The 19,907-nt window shown below is 37.8% G+C and overlaps 1 long non-coding RNA gene across 1 annotated transcript; it reads left to right on the top strand.

Moving 5' to 3' along the window:
- The first annotated feature begins 423 nt into the window (after positions 1–423).
- Positions 424–14,650, top strand: LOC116644103. The gene is made up of 3 exons (XR_004301700.1): positions 424–537; positions 13,342–13,824; positions 14,419–14,650. It is a non-coding gene; the product is annotated as an uncharacterized LOC116644103 (long non-coding RNA).
- Positions 14,651–19,907: the final 5,257 nt, after the last annotated feature.

Here is a 19,907-nt window from a genome sequence, read left to right as displayed (position 1 = left end):
TATATTAGAGGCCAAAATAATGGCAGGGGCTACTCCAAAGAATTCAGTCTAAGGAATAAGACTGCATAATGCTTGTAACTCTTTCCCCCATGTTATAAGTGCCAAGGTCTGGAGAAGAGGAAAGAATCCTTCTTGGTTCCCATTTGAGAATAAAAATTAATTTTTCTATTAAGAATTTATTTTGGATCAATGGATAGCAACTTCCTGGGGCTATTTTAGTGTAGTCAGAGATCACTGAGGTCAACATATCTGTCTTCCCATCTCTGAAATGTTTCAAGAAAAAGATTAAACATCTGATATCTTCAAAAGTTCTATAGCTAGGGAGTTGGCAAAACTAAATTCTCATCCCGGTTTTATCACTGACTAGTCTGTTACTGGAAAATTTTCTCCAGGTATAAAGACCACAGGACCCTCAACTATAAAAGAACAGAAGTAAAACTGAACTGTCCCAGGGATAGCTATAAAGTTCTGCAGGATGGCCATCTTGCCTATCATAAGAATTGTGAAGCAAAGCCGTCTCGTGCCTTCCACAATAAGGTATTCGCAAACATATGACTATATATACTTTGTGTTGTATCTAAGCGTCGTAAAGTATAGGACTTAAGGAAAGTGAATGATGCATTTGAAGTAGTCCCCATCCAAGCGTTTCCATCATATTCAGTAATTGTTCTTCCATCAAGACCTCAGTGGAGGTCAGAATGGTTGGCACCTGGTACTACTGTGGTCGAGAAAGTCAAGTCAAATAGTGTAGTAATCATATGGGGTCAATTGACCTGTTTTAGAATTCTAGAGTCATGTGAACTTAGGCAAGTAATTTAACCTGCTGAGTCTTAATTTTTCTTACCTGTGAAATTGTGGTATCATAAAACAACCTACTGAGGTAAATGAAAATATGAAATGAGGCCTTTTATGTAAATTATGGTGCTAGTACATATAGGTGATTCAATAAACATTAGCTATTATTTTTATCAACCCAAACACTTTTAACTGAATTATATTCAGAAGCTATAAGGTACTGTGTAAATTATAACTGACACTTTCAGATGGGTTGTGGTATTAAGGTATTTCCCACTTAATTTTCCTTCTATAAGCATCTATAAGCATCATTAAATTATGCTAATAAACACTGACTCATATCCTCTACTACTTCTATCCTCTTAAATTTTTGTGTTTTTTTTTTAGGAATATTTTATTTCATGTAATAGTTCCCTTGTGAGTAATTTAGAGCCTTTCTCACTGATTATTTCACTTTCTTTCTGTTACAGAGAGACCTCTGGGTAGCCAATTCAGATCTACCAGGTTGTTAAAACCAGACCTGTCATTTATTTATTTCTCAAATATTTATTGAGCAGTTACTGTGTTTCATGTAGACTTCTAGTTGCAGTAGTGGATAGTGCGAATATTAAGGAATCTAATTTTTTCTAGTCTCAGAGAATGAAAGTCTGCTACCCACCTGAATTCATTGCTATGAGTATCAGAATTAAAATTCTCAGGACCTGAGAAAACTCTTCATGGGGAGTGGTTGGGTTGATGGGTTTGGAAAGAGTCAGCAATCAGTCTCTCACTCCAAAGAGTCTTATGAGTACCATAAGTGAGGTCTGTAACCTGAAAGAAAGGGCTCATTTTTTCCCTCTAATTTTTATATAGTTACTTTGCAGCTCATGGATGTCCCTCTCTCGGGGTTTAAATATCAAAGACTTTATTCTTCTCATTCCCTTTTCTTGTTCTCCCTTCATCTTAACTTCAGGTCTCCATGCTACACCACTCTGCATTTTCTCTTTTCTGAACCTCCCCATTAAAGGAATGTTGCAGAACATGCAATTTTTTTAAATAAAACATTTTGTTTATTATACTAGTAAATTCTCTTTGGATTTGCCAAATACCCACAGTGGGTCTGAAGGATTTATATGGAAATAAAGGCAGCACTACATCTGCCTAATTAGACAGATGTACTCATAAAAGGAGCCCACTGCCTGCTGGAATGTGAGGAGGATTGGGCTAGGGGGAACTCCTCCTCAGCTGTTAGGAGCTGTTAGCTCACAGGCTCCAGTCTCCTGGGACACTTCCCTGCTCCACAGGCAAAGGGAGGATAAGTTCTTTTTCACATCCAATAAAGTATCAAATTAACCTCCCTCCCTACTGTTACAGACTTAATGTTAAATTTAAGGAAAGCAGGTTGCAGATTTCAAGAAAAGTGGCAGGGATCTAGCCACTTTCCTGGTGCAGAGGTTCTACACCTTGGCTGCACATTAGAATTACCTGGGACCTTTACAACTTCTTATGGCTGGGGCCACCTAGGACTAATCACTGTTCATTCAGCATAGTCCCAAAATCAAGTTGAAGAGTAGGATATAGGTCCCAATGTAAAAAAAAAAAAATAATAATAATAATAATAAAATCAGAATTTAAAATCATTCACCTGTGTTTTTCAAACCATGCTTGTTTGAACAATTTGGTACCCTTGATGGGCCAAATTACCATTGCTCAACCTTGTCATTTGTAACAAAAATTGGCATACACATGTTCAGAACTGTTACCGCATTCACAAAACATACAACATAGAGCCGGCACAGAGAGACAAACACTAACAGGTTTAGAAACTTACACCACACAACTACAGATACACATTCAGACACACAGATTCATTCCTAGAACCTCACAACCAGGCTCCGAGATATGTACACACTCAGACACACATAGACACAGAGACCTCGTAGGAAAGAGAGCCACAGTTCCAGAGTCACACAGATTCAGGTATTGGTACAGAGACACAAATAAACAAAAATGCATACATATTTGGTTTTTTGTTGTTGTTTTGTTTTTAAAGATTTTATTTATTCATCAGACAAAGAGAGAGAGAGAACGCACAAGCACGGGGAGCGGCAGGGGGCACAGGGAGAAGCAGGCTCCCCACTGAGCAGAGAGCCCGATATGGGACTTGATCCCGGGACCCTGGGATCATGACCTGAGCCAAAAGCAGCCACTTAACCAACTGAGCCACCCATGCACCCCAACACATACATATTTGGACACATTCAAAAGCCCACATGCATCCACCTAGCCCCAAACACACGGAAAGACCATCAGACATACTCAAAAACAGAAAGAATAACCACAGGATGAACCTCATGGTTTGTTAATTATATCTCAATAAAGCTGTTGAAAAATTAAGAGTAAGAATTGCTGAGCCACACTTAGACAGCCAGCAAACAAAGATATAAGAGGAGACCTACAAACCCAGGAAATCTCCTGTAGTATTTCTGGGTCTTCTTTATTTGTGTGTGAGTGTCTGCGGGTTTTTGGAGTGGCATTGTGGTGTTATTTGCTGCCTATTGGTGGACAATACTTTTGCCAAACTCAATTGCAAGTTCCCTGGCCCCTTGCCCAGGTGGGTCGTGTGGAAGGCAGGACTGAAATTCCAGCCTCCAAGGAGAGAATTACACATATTTTTCTGGAAAAGGAGATTCTATTAAAAATGTTCCTCCCATGGGAACCTGAAAATTTGGGGAACAAGTAAAGAATGTTTCACTCAGGTTTGAATCACGACAGAGATCCAGATAGTAGAACAAAATATCCTGTAATAATGATAATAAAGCTGTTCCCTGTGATCTCATTTGATCTTCAGAGTAACCAAATGAAGAATTATTTTTTATAAATATTTTACACTTGTTGAAATGACTCCCAAGAGAAGCTATGTAACATTTTTGATAAATTGCATATTTAGAAGTCAAATTCATGTCTGATGGACTTATGAGCCAGTGCTCTTGGCAGCTGTGTGTCAAGGCCCCTGCACACACTGGGCTTGGGGTTGATCTTATGGCTCATCTTACTTTACATGTGGGAAAACTGAAGTTCAGAGTACTTTACACCGAGCTCCCAGGGGCACACACAGACCTGAACCTAATATTCTGATTCCTGTTCTAGGGCTGATGTCACCAGACAAATGAACTTTTGAAATAGTCAGTGAAGTGTATGTGAACTGGACTAGGTGAAGAAACTGAAGCTTAGGAACCAAGATTGAATTAAAAGCCCAATGGCCATGCCTTGAACATCCTCCAAAGGAGCCTGGGTTTCCCTGGAAGGCAATGGGGTTCTGTCTAATTCTCTCTACTCCTTTGTTGCTTTTCTGAGGACTATGAAACTCTTCTCCCTGGCATCTGGTCCAGCGATGTCTCAAAAAGCTCTTAGAGGGGATTGCATTCTATCCACAAGAGCAGAGGTACAACTTTACCTTCGGGAAGAGGTTTTGTCTGTTTGCCATTTTCTCAGGGTGTGGGTCTGGCTGGAATGAAAAATGTTCAGTAACTAAGAAAGCATTCTGATCATATTGTAGAATTTCCTCTAAATTCTCTCCTCAGAATCTGAGTGTGATTATGAAATTCTTTAGTATTTAATTCCATGGGTAAGGGATTAGGGAATAAAAATGTAAGTTTCCATAAAGAAGGTGATAATGACAAGAAGGTGGAGAAACACGGCATTAGATCAGATGTCCCAGATCCCCTTATTCATTTAAACATTTCAAATTGTTGCCAACTTTCAAACTTAGACGATTTTATGTAAATATCTAAATTCCTGGTGTCTTTTAAAAATGAACATCAGAAGCTCTGGCAACTGTGGGCTGATGGTTTCCATGGCAATAATTGACCAAACCTGTGTAGCAGTTTCACCAATGAGTAGGTCACATGCTCTGTTGTGCATCCCGATCTGTCACATTCCCCACTAATGATGTGCATTCTGACCCATTTCACTTATCTGGGTTACCTGTCTGGACACTGCAGGTATCTATTAACATTCACAGTATTCAGATAAAAATCATTACAATTTCAGAGACAGATGTTTTAGCAGTCAGGGAGAGAGAAGTCAGCAAAACATTGAGAGCTCAAAGATGGCTTCATAAGAAAAGTGGGAATGAAGCTGTCTTATAAAAAATCAAGATTTATTGAGGCAATAAAGGAGGGTACTTTAGTGGAGGGTGCATAAGAGGAACAAGAGATAACGCAAAATTAAATTCTGGTGGGCAAAAGACCAACTGTGCAAAGTAAAACATTTTAAACGTTTAGAATAAAATGTGAAACATTATATTTACAGTCTTAGGTTTGCAAAGATTTTCCTTTTCAAATGACCTAAAAAAGGACGAACCATAAAGGAAAAAAAATGGGTAAGTTTGAATCCATTCAATAAAGAACATCTGTTCATCTAAAGACATCATAAACAAGGTAAAAAGACAAGGAACAGATTTTGAGAAGATATTTGCAATGCATAAAACTGACAAAAGCTAAGTATCCAGAATTTATAAAGCGCTTCTACAAATCAAAATGAAAGAAGATAAACAACCCAATGAAAAAAAGGGCAAAATATATGAAAATGTCATTCACAAAAGATAAAAGACAAATGGACAATAAGTACATGAGAATGTGCTCAATCTGACATGTTATCAGAGAAAGGCAGATTAAAACAATAGAAAGCTATTATTCTGTACCCCTGAGACTTACATAAATCTAAAGTCAAATAATGCCGAAGCGCTAGACACAGATGTGGCAAATTTGGAAATTCCAAACAGTAAAAGCTGGTACATACCTTCGGGGGGCAAATGACAATATTGAATAAATTGTGTTATGTACATACTTCTTAACCCAGTAACTGTAGTGCTATGTATGTACCTTGAAGAGATTTTCACACATGTGCAAAAGACAATGTATGCTTGACGGTTCATTATATTATTGTATGTGGTTGGGGAACCCATCTTAAATTGAAAATTAAGATTAGGGGCGCCTGGGTGGTTCAGTTGGTTAAGGATCTTGCCTTCGGATCAGGTCATGATCCCAGGATCCTGGGATCAAGCCCAGCATCAGGCTCCCTGCTCAGTGGGAGCCTGCTTCTCCCTCTCCCTCTTCCTGCCACTGTGTACATTCTCTCTCTCTCTCTTTCTCTCTCTCTGTCAAATAAATAAATAAAATCTTTAAAAAAAAAGAAAAGAAAAAGAAAAAAAAAGAAAATTAAAATTGATTGAAACATCTTAAATGATCCTGAACAGAAAAAGTGATAAATAAATTATGATATAGTCACAAAATGCAAAGCTGTAAGATAATGGAAATAATTGCACTAATACAACATCTGTCAATTTAGCTAAATCTCCAAAACCTTCAAAAATCAAAATGCAATGTTTCTAGGAAGAAGTTGCTGCGGCTGAGGTCGAAGAGGTTGCTGCCTGTGTTCTCCTTTAGGATTTTGATGGGCTCCTGTCTCACATTGAGGTCTTTCAACCATTTGGAGTCTATTTTTGTGTGTGGTGTCAGGAAATGGTCCAGTTTCATTCTTCTGCATGTGGCTGTCCAATTTTCCCAACACCATTTGTTGAAGAGACTGTCTTTTTTCCATTGGACATTCTTTCCTGCTTTGTCAAAGATTAGTTGACCATATAGTTGAGGGTCCATTTCTGGGCTCTCTATTCTGTTCCATTGATCTATGTGTCTGTTTTTGTACCAGTACCATACTGTCTTGATGATGACAGCTTTGTAGTAGAGCTGGAAGTCTGGAATTGTGATGCCGCCAGCTTTGCTTTTCTTTTTCAACATTCCTCTGGCTATGCGGGGTCTTTTCTGGTTCCATACAAATTTTAGGATTATTTGTTCCATTTCTTTGAAGAAAGTGGATGGTATTTTGATGGGGATTGCATTGAATGTGTAGATTGCTCTAGGTAGGATTGACATCTTCACAATATTTGTTCTTCCAATCCATGAGCATGGAACGTTTTTCCATTTCTTTGTGTCTTCCTCAATTTCTTTCATGAGTATTTTATAGTTTTCTGAGTACAGATCCTTTGCCTCTTTGGTTAGATTTATTCCTAGGTATCTTATGGTTTTGGGTGCAATTGTAAATGGGATCGACTACTGGGTATTTACCCCAAAGATACAAAAGTAGGGACCCGAAAGGCTACGTGCACCCCAATGTTTATAGCAGCAACGTCCACAATAGCCAAACTGTGGAAAGATGTCCATCAACAGATGAATGGATAAAGAAGATGTGGTATATATATACAATGGAATATTATGCAGCCATCAAAAGGAATAAGATCTTGCCATTTGCAACGACGTGGATGGAACTGGAGGGTATTATGCTGAGCGAAATAAGTCAAACAGAGAAAGACATGTATCATATGACCTCACTGATATGAGGAATTCTTAATCTCAGGAAACAAACTGAGGGTTGCTGGAGTGGGGGGTGGGGTGGGAGGGATGGGGTGACTGGGTGATGGACACTGGGGAGGGTATGTGTTCTGGTAAGCGCTGTGAATTGTGCAAGACTGTTGAATCTCAGATCTGTACCTCTGAAACAAATAATGCAACATATGTTAAGAAAGAAAAAAAGAAGAAGAATGTAGCAGGAGGGGAAGAATGAAGGGGGGGAAATCGGAGGGGGAGAAGAACCATGAGAGACAATGGACTCTGAAAAACAAACTGAGGGTTCTAGAGGGGAGGGGGTGGGAGGATGGGTTAGCCTGGTGATGGGTATTGAGGAGGGCACGTTCTGCATGGAGCACTGGGTGTTATGCACAAACAATGAATCATGGAACACTATATCTAAAACTAATGATGTAATGTATGGGGATTAACATAACAATAAAAAAAATTTATAAAAAAAAATCAAAATGCAGAGAAATTTACTCAACTGAATATAAAAGCATGAAAAATAAGAGTGAATAACATGATTGCTAAAAAGAAAAAAAAAAAGTCAAGATAGAAATAGAAATGGGTTTGTGTGAAGGGAGAAAGGCTCTAATGTTGCCAATATCCGGCCCAGGGCACACTAGGGCCCTGAGTAGGGAAACGTGAAAAGTTGCACTTTGTTATAGAAGCTTTAAATGTTGCTGTGCTTCTGTTGTCTGATCAAGAAACCACAGACAAGGTCTCCTTTCAAGGATATTATTACCTGGGGGAGACGAGCCATTGTATATTCATGTGGAGGATGGTAGTTTCTGTTCCAACACTTTTATCTGAAGAAATAACAGTCTTTTGCAGAGTAGCCAGTCCTGAGAGAGAGAAAAATCAGTTGATGTTCTCTTTGGTATGGACATCATGTAGAGAAAGACAATTGGGCTCCCATAGATTATTCCCTTTATTAGAGAAACTTTACTTCTTTGTTCAAATGTTTACAATGACCTTACTACTGTCAAGATCTCAGTCCATGCCTAGCCTCTGCTTGAATACATACAAATCAGCCAAAAGCAGAGCTCTGAAAATTATACCATCCTTCTCAGAAACCCCAGATCCTCATTCTCTGAAAAAAGACCAGATCCTGCATTCTCTCAGGGTTTTTTTTTTTTTTCCTTCTTTTTGAACAGTTTTTGTTTTACAGCAAAATTGAGCAGAAAGTATAGAGAGTGGATACTCCCTCCCCCCCACAAAAGCACAGCCCACCTACTGTTAACATCTCACACCAGAGTGGTACACTTGTTATGAATGATGAACCTATACTGACACCTCATTGTCCCCCAAAGTCCGTAGTTTATGTCAGGGTTCACTCTTGGTGGTGTACATTCTTATGGGTTTTGGCAAATGTATATCACATGTACTCACCATTATAGCATCATACAGAGTAGTTTCTCTGCCCCCCAAATCCTTTGTACTCCATCAATTCATCCCTTTCTCCTCATAGCTTCTGACAACCACGGATCTTTTCACTGTCTCCACAGCTTTGCCTTTTCCAAAGTGTCATATAGTATTATATAGTATGTAGCTTTTTCAGATTGGCTTCTTTTGCTTAGTAACATGTATTTAAGTTTCCTCCATGTATTTTCAGGTTGATAGCTCATTTCTATTAACACTAAATAATATTCCATTGTATGGATGTACTATAGTTTATTTATCCATTCACCCACTGAAGGGCATCTTGGTTGCTTCCAAGTTTTGGTAATTATGAATGAAACTGCTGTTAACATCCATGAGCAGGTTTTTGTGTGGACATAAGTTTTCATCTCCTTTGGGTAAATATCAAAGAGTATGATTGCTGAATCAAAGTATGTTTAGTTTTGGGAGAAACTGTCAAATCGTCTTCCAAAGTGGTTGCATCATTTTGTATTCCTACCAGCAATGAATGAGATTCCCTGCTGGTCCACATACTTGTCATCATTTGGTGTTGTCAGTGTTCTGGATTTTGACCATTATAATAGGTGTGTAGTGGTATCTTACTGTTGTTTTAGGTTGAATTTCCCTAATAATATACAATGTGGAGCATCTTTTCATATGCTTATTTGTCATCTGTATATCTTCTCTGATGAGATACCAGTCAAGACCTTTTGCCCATTTTTAAATCAGTTTGTTTTCTTATTTTGAGTTTTAAGAGTTCTTTGTATCTTGGATACCAGTCCCTTATTACTAAGTTTTTTGCAAATATTTTCCTCCATTCTTATTCTCTGACATTGTCTTTTATACAGCATTTTTCATCTTAAAGAAGTCCATCTTATCAATTATTTCTTTAATAGCTCATGCTTCTGATGTTATACAGCCTCTGATTTTTGACTCCAACTTTATTTTACCTTCTACACTCCTCATCTCTTCATCTGTTATGTCAACAGGTGTTTACTGTGAACTTCTTGTGATCACACAGAATTGTGAAGGAGCAAGAGGGACAATAGTGTTATTCTCATGTAGCTCATACACCAGGGTAGAAGCAGACCATAAACACATTGACAAACAAATAAGAGAATTTCAGAGACTATGAGTGCTACAAAATCTGTAAAACAAAAAATATGGTACAGTTTCCCTGGCGACACTAGGCAAGGTGATCAGGCGAGGTAACACTGGGGAGATGAAACCTGAGGTGACACCAGTAGGATATGAAACAGTCACTTAAACATCTGTGGGAGGAACAGGTCAGACTCCTCTCCTGTGCTCTGGCTCAACTGCCCTCCCTATCCTGAATGCATCTATTCCTTCGGGTCACTGTGCCTTTGGTCTAGGCTGATGTTTCTGCCTAGAGCACCGCTCCCCTGATACCTGCGCATGAAAGTCCTACTGCGCTTCCTGCGCCACCACCTCCAGGATGTCTTCTGACTCCCCTCCTTCAGTGCTCCTATTCTGCCTCTGCCATTCCTGTCAGTAACAACGTCAGCATAGTCCCTCTGCCTGGGCTGTTTTGATTACCAGTGATTGGACCACTAAAATGGGTGTAAGGGGGGAAAAAGAGGGCATATATTGGGTTAGAAAGCCTGTCATTAAGAACTGATGACTGGTAAGAGCTTCCTAACTCCACCTTCGGATTTTAGTACATGGTTTTTGGAAGCAGAGGTTTGTTCTCTGTGGCACAATCTATCACATATTAGGTCTTACATATATTAGGTGCTTCTGAAATATATGTTAACTAAGTCTTTGTATTCTGTTTTTCAGTTATTGTTGGGTAATATTTATTGAGTGCTTATTGTGTGCCAAGTTCTATGCTAAGAATTGCTTATGCATGGTCTTATTTAATTCCTATATATGGCCTGTGAGTTAGACAGCATGATTATTTATGCTTTATAGATAATACAGCAAAATACAGATAATACAGAAAAAATATTTAACTACAACAATAACAATACAAGGTATTATTCTTTGACCATTTCTTTGGATCAGAACAATCTGGTGAAACAATTTTCTTTTAAAAACTTCCAACTAACCTGCCATTTCCAGTTGATCAAATGAAACAAATTGGTAGTGGCCAGGGCTGACATATTGGGTTACATCAGTTGAGCCTAAATCTATTTCCCAGGACATTGCAGCCCATAGGTTATATGCAAGGTCATTTTATTGGCCCTTATTCTTTATTCATTTCTTGATCTTTTTTTTTTTTTCAATGCATGCTTCCAGTCTTTCAAAGAAAAACAAAATGTGGAGTATACTTTTCCTTTACTTTCCTTTGTGCTTGGCCTTGTGACCTCCCTTGGTCAATGGAGCATAGGACTAGGTAACAGGCTCCATTTCTTTCCTGGCATCTCTCAGAAGAGTTTTCTCTGGGTATTCCCTGCCTCCTCAGTCTGGGTCCCAGAATGAACTCATGTCAGTCAGACCTGCCCCAGCTGACCACCCACCATAGACTGCATGCAGCATGAGAAGGGGGGCAGCAGACCCAACAGCATGAAGCTGAGCCACACCATGAGAAATAATGTGTATTGTTGTATGTCACTGTTAGTACCTGTTGGTTACACAGCAATAAAATCCAAATACCTATCTAATAACTTTTATTAGGAAAAAAAGTAGAAGTGGTTGGGGGGAGTGGCCACCACAGGAATCCATACTTTCCATTGTCACAGTCCATTCATCCTAAGGCACAATATCATTTTGTCCTTTCACTGATTTTTTTTTCCCTTTCTCTAGCCCTATTCTTCTTCCTAAATCAGGTTTAATAAGATTGTTTATTTGAGTTAACATGGTGAAGTTTTTTGCAATAAAGAATATCACATTATGGAGCTCCTGGGTGGCTCAATCGGTAGAGTCCTGGGATTGAGCCCCCATCGGGCTCCTTGCTCAGCAGGGGAGTCTGCTTCTCCCTCTCTGTCTGTCCCTGCTTGTATGCTCTCTCTCTCTCTCTCTCTCTGGCTCACTCTCCCTCTCTCAAATAAATAAATAAAATTTTTAAAAAAGAATATCACATTGTGCTGAATCAAGTCCTAGAAGGAACAACAAAGGTGACAAGACAAAAAGAGCTAAAAGGAAGCCAGTTTGATGTGCTCTCTTAGAGTAGATGACTTGCAGACACAGGTTACTTTCATTCATTCTCTACATTGGCTAGCTCTCTCTGCTTCCTCCAAATTCAGAGTTTCAGCTTCACAATTTTTGGCCAAGAAAGAGGCATTTTGAAGCACTTATCTCTATAATACCTAGACTATGGCAAGATCTTACCAAATGTTGGTCAAATAAATGAATGAATGAACAAATAAACCAAACAATCAGTGAATCGATGAATGATAATCAATAGAAAAGATTATCAATGATAACAATGATCCCAACAGCAATATGATTTATTTGACACTTACAATGTGAAAGGACAAGAGCTCATTGCTCTTCTCCCTTTTTGCATTAAATCCTCACAATGTCCTATTGATGTAGGTGACATGCATCTCACAAATGAGAACATTGAGGGTTGAGCAATTAGTTCAGAATGAAATAGGTAGTAGCAACATCCTTCTAGATATGTCTCCTGAGGCAAGGGAAACAAAAGCAAAAATAAACTATTGGGAATACATCAAAATGAAAAGCTTCTGCACAGCAAAATAAATAAATAAATAACAAAACTAAAAGGCAACCTACTGCATGGGAGAAGATATTTGCAAATGACATATCAAAAACATAAAGAATTTATAAAACTCAAACCCCCAAAATGAATAACCTAATTAAAAAATGGGCAGAAGACATGAATAGACATTTTTCCAAAGAAGACATACAGATGGCCAACAGACACATGAAAGGTTGCTCAACATCACTCATCATCAGGGAAATGCAAATCAACCGCCATGAGCTACCACTTCACACCTGTCAGAATGGCTAAAATCAAAACACCAGAAACAACAAGCATTGGCAAGGATGTAGAGAAAAAGAAACCTTCTTGCCCTGTTGGTGGGAATGTAAACTGGTACAGTCACTGTGGAAAACATATGGAGTTTCCTCAAAAAATTAAAAATAGAACTACTCTCTGATCCAGTAATTGCACTAGTGGATATTTTCCCAAAGAACATGAAAACACTAATTCAAAGGGATATATGCACCCCCATGTTTATTGCAGCATTATTTACAATAGCCAAACTGGTAGCAGCCCAAGTTCCATGGTAGATGAATGGATAAATAAATTTATATATATAATGGAATATTACTCAGCCATTAAAAAGAAAAAAACTTGTTATTTAACGTGGATGGATCTGAAAAGTATAATGCTAAGTGAAATAAACCAGTCAGAAAAAGATAGGTACCATATGATTTCACTCATATGTGGAATTTAAGAAAAATATGAACAAAGAGGGGAAAAAAAGGAGAGAAACAAACCAAAAACAGACTCTTAACTATAAAGAACAAACAGATGGTGAGGTGTGGGGGGATGGGTGAAATAGGTGAAGGGGATTATGAGTACACTTATCTTGAAGAGCACTGAGTAATATATGGAACTCTTGAATCACTGTATTGTACACCTGAAACTAATATAACACTGTATGTTAACTACACTGGAATTAAAATTTTAAAAAGAATGAAACTGGTAGTAAATGCTAAAAGTGAGATGCAATTCCTGCTTTCTCTGTCCTAGGTAAGTTTCAGGCTTCACAGAAACCCATTCAGTGAATCACTTTTATTGTTGTGGCTTATTCCTGTTTTACAGATGAAATAACAAGGGCTTAAAGAGATGTGGGATCCTTATACAAAACCCCTGGAAGGACCAGCAGTGGGAAATGTGGAGATGAAGAGAACTAAGACTTGCTCTATGGAAATTGCAAAATTAAAAGAAAGAGATGTGACTCTGAGGCCAAGGGTCCCAAGATTGGAAACAACACCATTGCCACACTCTGAAATCTGGCTTTGATGCTCGCAGAAGGCTCAGCCATCAGGCTGCCATGCTGACCCTCCCTTCTGAAGACAAGGATCTGACTGTATTCGGCTTCTTACACAGACTGCCTCTCTAGGAGGATGTCACTATCTTTATATACTGTGATACCTTGTAAAGACAAGCTTTGATTTCTTCTCAACAAATATCCTTTCTTCCTCTCTTCACTGCCAATTATGCTGAGAATTACGCTGCTTAGGCTTTATTCCCCTAGACCAGGATTTCTCAACCTCATCAACTTTATCACCATTAATTTTTCAAGTAATTCTTCTTTTTATTGGGGAGGGGTGCCTTGTGAATTGTAGCATGTTTAACAGCTTCCCCTGGCCTCCAGTCAGTATCACAAGAACCTCCTACCCACCACTCCCCATTTGTGGGTTGTGACAATTAAAAGTGTCTAGCTTAGTTTAATTAAGAATTTAATTCCTGTTAGGATTCTAGGATGGTCATTAAGTTGGCACATCAGTCAATTACCCCTTTCTGTGCATGAATTTCAGATTCCTTCTTGAGAACAGGTGTTAATGGAATGGTGATTGGAGGAAAAGAAGTAAGGAAAGACTCATGAATAATATGTGAAGGGGAGGTTTCAGACATAAAGATATTGACCTCTAAGACTCAAGTCTTAGTGACTAGGTGACTTAGTGACAAAGACTAATTCCCCTTTTCTTATATTTTGCCTCTGCTCTTATCTTTGCGTTCTAACATTTCCTATTTATTCACATATATGTATCTATCATCTAATTTAGCAGAAAGAATATTATGAAGCCCTCTTATTTAGGGTCTTTGGGGGTGAATATCAAAATAAAACACAATCCTAGACATTAAGAAGCTCACAGTTTTGTGACCCTTTCACAGCCCAGATCTCTGCTTGCTGATGTGGTCTTGCTTCATCCTACACCAGACTGATACCTAAGAACAAAATGCGTCTCTTCAAGAATCTGTAAGTACTCAGTTCTCATGAAGTCACAATTTAGGTAAAAGACTTAACAACACTCAAATTAAAAGTGAACTGTCAACAATTTATTTTCTTTAAAAGATGAAGTATTCTACGACTGAACCTCTGTTAAGGGCTTAATTATAAGGTGCTAATAGATTTGGAAAGCACAGTTTTCCATTTGTTTAACTTAAAATGGAAGTTAAATTACTGATTCATTTGTGCTACCTCAGGCTGTAAGCACCATTCATTCATTTATATGAAACAACAAAATTCACTGGGTCTCAGACTGTCCAGTGCCAGTAAGGTGTTCTCAAGGATTCTGTCTCCCTGGGGGCAATTTCCTTCACCCATTAAGCCCTTCAATCACTTGTGTCCACCCAAGAGCAGGATAAGTGTTTGGCCCCACTTTCCCTGCCAGTTATTTTTCAGGACAGACTTTTTCACATTTCACTGGTTCTGTGGGAGAAAAATGCCATGTTGATCATAGAGATTTCATTCTTTGTCCGTGTCACATTTCACTGATGCGTCCATTCAGAACTGGAGATGATACCCTGGTGGGAAATTTTTCTCAGGAAAAGGGTGGCTGAATTGCTATTGACAATATTTTCCTCTAGATAAGAGAGAGTTACTTGTGATGAATATTCTGAGAAGCTCTAATGGATTAAAAAAAAAAAAAGCCTATGTATTTAGAAGACACGCATTGTGCCTTACGTGCCCTATTCATATTCCTTTCTATTTATCATCAATTTCTCTTACACATTTTCACAGGCTGTCTTTGATGTAGAATCATGAGGTTTGCTTATCAGGCCTTATGTCCAGTTTATAGATGAAGAAACTGGAGCTCAGAAGGGTTAAGTGGCTTACCCTGCTTTAGTCAAGCATGCCTCCCATTTATCCCCAAATGATGGCCAAAAGGATTGTGCTAGTTTTCTAGAGATGCCCTAACATAATTGAACTAACTGGGTGCCTTAAAAAATGGAAATCTATTGCCTTATGGTTCAGGAGGCTAACGTCTGAAATCAAGGTTCCATCTGAGGGCTATGAGGGAGAGTCCATTCCAGATTTCTCTCTTTGGTCTGGAGATGGCCTTCCTCACATTCACATGACATTCTTTGTTACATAAGTCCATCTCCAAATATTCTTTTTTACAATAACATCAGTCACATTGTATTATGACTACCCTAATAACTTCATTTTGACTCTATCTCCAGAATAAGGTCAAATAACGTCAAACCCTATCTCCAGAATAAGGTACTAGGGATTAAGACTTTGACACATGAATTTTGTGGGAAACAATTCAACATATAACAGGGAAATTCATGTAAACAAATCCGAATAAACCACTCCTCACTTGTTATGGAATAAAGTATAAGTTTCTTACGATGAGCCATGTGTCCCTTCCTTATGTGGCCCTTGTCCCTGGCCTCAGCCTCATCTCTTATCACCACACAGCAGGAAATCTAACCCTCCTGAACTACTCAGTAAAAGCAACTCATATTTATCAAGCACTTAAGACACTGTGCTAAGTGCCTTATGTGTGTGTATAATGTAAATATATTATGCTGATCCTCAGTACCACCATATTATAGATTCATTTATCCATTCATTCATTCAAACATTCATTCATTCAAAAATGTTTTTGAGTGCCTATTGTGTTGAAGCTTTGTTTAAGATCCAGGGTGTACAGCTGCGAATAAAATGAAAAAAAAAAAAAAATCTCAGCCTCACAAACTTACATTCTAATGGGGGGAAACAGATAATAATAAATTAAAACATCATATAGTACAGCTGACCTTTGAACAACATGAGTTTGTTTTGAACTGTGTCTACCTACATGTGGCTTTATTTTGATAAATACAGTACAGTAGTATAAATGTGTTTTCTCTTCCTTATGATTTTCCTAATAACAGTGTCTTTTCTCTAGGTTAATTTATCATAAGAATACAGTATATAATAAAAATAATATACAAAATATGTGTTAATGACTGTTTATGTTATTGGTAAGGCTAACAGTTAACAGTAGGCTATTAATAGTTAAGTTTTGGGGGAGTCAAAAGTTGTAGGTGGACAGGCGCCTGGGTGGCTCTGTTGGTTAAGCATCCGCTTCTTGGTTTTGACTCAAGTCATGATCTCAGGGTCGTGAGATCATGCCCTGCATTGGGCTCCATGTTCAGCGAGGAGCCTGCCTCTCCCCTGTCTCTCCCCTGCTCATGCACTCACTCTCTCTCTCTCAAATAAATAAATAAATCTTTAAAAAATATTAAAAGTTATAGGTGGATTTTCGACTGTGTGGGAAGTTGGCACCCCTATCATCCCTGTTGTTCCAGGGTCAACTGTATAGTAAGCAATAGGGTGTGCTGTAGAGAAAATTGGGACATGTATGAAGGTGCTCCAGGGACAAAAGGCAATTTTTAAAAATTATGTAATAATTTTATACTTATGGAAAGGTTAAAAGAATAGTCTGCATCCAGATTCCATAAATGTCATTCTGAAATAAATTCAAATGTATAAAGAAGTTGCAAGATGGATATAAACATGTCATGGATCCTCTTAATCCTGAATTCCCTATTATTCATTTCCCAACATTTGCTCACAATTTCTCCCTTCACTCTCTCTCTCCCCTCTCTGTCTATCTGTCTTTTTCCATTTCCATATTTCACATACATGATACTATAACATCCTTCTTGCTGGATTATACTACTAATAACCTTTATACAATATACATTTATTTCTTCAACAAATTAGTAGTCTTGAGAGTTTTTACTAAGTAATATTAATCTTTTCTCAACAAGAACTTGGCTATGTTTTTACCTTATACATCAACATAAAAGTTCAATTAATTTTCAAATTATTGAGCACTGAACTCTGCTATTACAAATTCGATGCTAATTAATGCTCCTTTACTTGCTCATTTATTTGTAATCTTTTTTTTTTCCTGTCAGGGCCCACAAAAATGTGAAAATTCCATTCATTGTTTTTACTAACTCATTGATGGATTGTAGAACAAAGTAGTCATTTTGAAAATTATAGCTATCCAACAGGTACATTTTTAGAAAGATGCAACATTCTGAAGGTTATTGTTAACTAGCCAGCAATTAAAAATTGCAAGAATACTTCACAACAAGATTTGTGAAAATTTTAATGAATTTCTGAAATGAGATAAACAGTTTCTTTAAGGGACACATCTAACCTTGAGAGTCCATGAAATGACGACTGGTGAAATGGTGGGAAGGAATATATTATTCAATATGTTTTAATATAAAGATTATTAGAAGATACCTAAAAATGTTTGAACATATTTAGGGAAATTAAAGCTTATTGAATATATAATACTTGTATTTCATAGTATTAACAACCCTGATCTAAAGTTATTTTATCCCCATTTTATAGATGAGACAGCTGAGGCCTGGAGTTACTCATAATTTATGCTCCTCTAACGGGAGCATTCCAGGCAGAGGGAAACATGTGAAAGCAGGAAGCCAGAGGAATGTCGGGAGCTAGAGGAACTAAAGGAAGGCTGACATGCATGGAGTGTAAGTGTTGGGGGAGAGTGATCTGATCTGAGGCCAAGGAGATAGGAAGGATGGCACATGCAAGGTTTCCTGGAAAATGTCAAGGACCTGGGGATTCAGCCACCATGTTTCAAGATCATTCTTGCCGCAGTGTGAAGAATGGCTTGGAGGGGACAAGAGGGAGACAAGAGGCAAAGCAATTGCTGAAGTCCAGGAAAGATGATGGTGATGATGGCGACGGTGATGATGATGATGGTGATGATGGTGATGGTGATGATGGTGATGATGGTGATGGTGATGATGGTGATGATGATGGTGACGATGATGATGATGATGGTGATGATGGTGATGATGATGATGGTAGTGATGGTGATGGTGATGATAATGATGACATAGACTATAAAAGGGGAGAGCTGAATTTGCTAGAGATTTAATAGGAAAGTTATAGGGATCACTTACTGATGGCAGGAAATGTTGATGATGAGGGAAAGAAAGAGTGAGGATGACTGCCTCCTTTTTAGATCTGCTGAACAGTGTGGAAGGCAGCAGGCAGCACTGGAGAAAGAGAAATTAGCAGAGAATTTTCTGAATTTGTTGTATGGCATGAAGAGTTGAACTGAGACACATAAAAAAAGGTATTTGAATGTACAGATTTGGGATTTGGTAATGTTAGGACAGGGAATGTAATTATGAAAGCAAAAGTAAGGAATATTTTTAATATTATTTTCCATGTTTTTGAAGGTGCTTTTTATACTACTTATTGCAGAAGGCCCTATATATCTATTTCATAACTCAATGCTTTTCATATGCACCAAAATCACCAAGGTACAGTATATTGGAAGATAAAAGCTCTGGGTTCTATCTGCTTTGGTTTGAATCAGCTTGGAGACTTTCTAGAATAAACTTGGGCAACTTAGTCTTTGTGCCTCAGCTTTTTTTCTCTATAAAATGGAAGTAGTAATACCTCATTGGGTTTCTTGAAGATTAAATTTAAAAAATAAGGAAATAATTGAATAAACCAAATAAGTTGGTTTAAAATAAAGCTTTTAGGACACTTAGTGGCATTTAGCAAACAGCCAAAAAATGTTAGGCTAGGCTTTATTATTTTCCAGATAATTTATTAAAATGTAGATTCGTGGGCCCCCAACTCAGGATTTTCATATAAATGTCAAGGTACAGGATAGTGTGGGCATTTTAGTGTGGATTTGGCTTTGTTTTAGACTGGAGATAAAGTCGATAAATTAAGAATTCAGTGATTCTGGTCATAATTCTGGACCATACCACACTTATTAAATCATATGTGTTTTTTGTTGTTCAAATACCAAAGAATCTACATTTTAAAATAATCTCACCAAATCTTAGTGATGCTGATCTATATCTATGCCTGAAAGGAATACCATAACTGTGTCGGAACAATCTCAATGTCTCCGTTATTACCGGTTGCTTTTTGTTGTTGATTTATAGTTATAATGAAAAGAAGTGGGCATTTGGAGGAAACCTTTACATTTTCCTTAGTAAAATTTTAATATAAATTACTGAAAATTGGTAGCTTTCTGTTTAGTATCACTATTCTTTCTTCTTAGCTCAGGAAAGATGCTGGTGGTTTTGTTTCTCTGAAAGTAGGAGATGGGTCTCTTCAGCATCTCTTCAATCAACCAAGCACCTGTTTTTATAAAATAAAAGAATGTTGTTTGTATCTGGATCATTACTTAAAGTAATAAGAAAAAACATTGCCAAGCAGTGTAAACATCAATACTCATGAATTATTATTCTTTAAAAATGTTGGCTAAATTTACATATAGATTAAACTTAGAATTTATGAAATGTGATTTTCTTTCAATATGATGGCTTAATGCCACTGGTGTTTTATGGGTAAGGTCCCTGCACAGAATGCT

This window comes from Phoca vitulina, unplaced genomic scaffold (assembly GCF_004348235.1).
Source record: "Phoca vitulina isolate PV1807 unplaced genomic scaffold, GSC_HSeal_1.0 scaffold28, whole genome shotgun sequence".
In the NCBI taxonomy this organism is placed as follows: domain Eukaryota; kingdom Metazoa; phylum Chordata; class Mammalia; order Carnivora; family Phocidae; genus Phoca; species Phoca vitulina.
The sequence above is the reverse complement of the archived record's forward strand: the minus strand, read 5'-3'. Positions and strand labels throughout refer to the sequence as shown.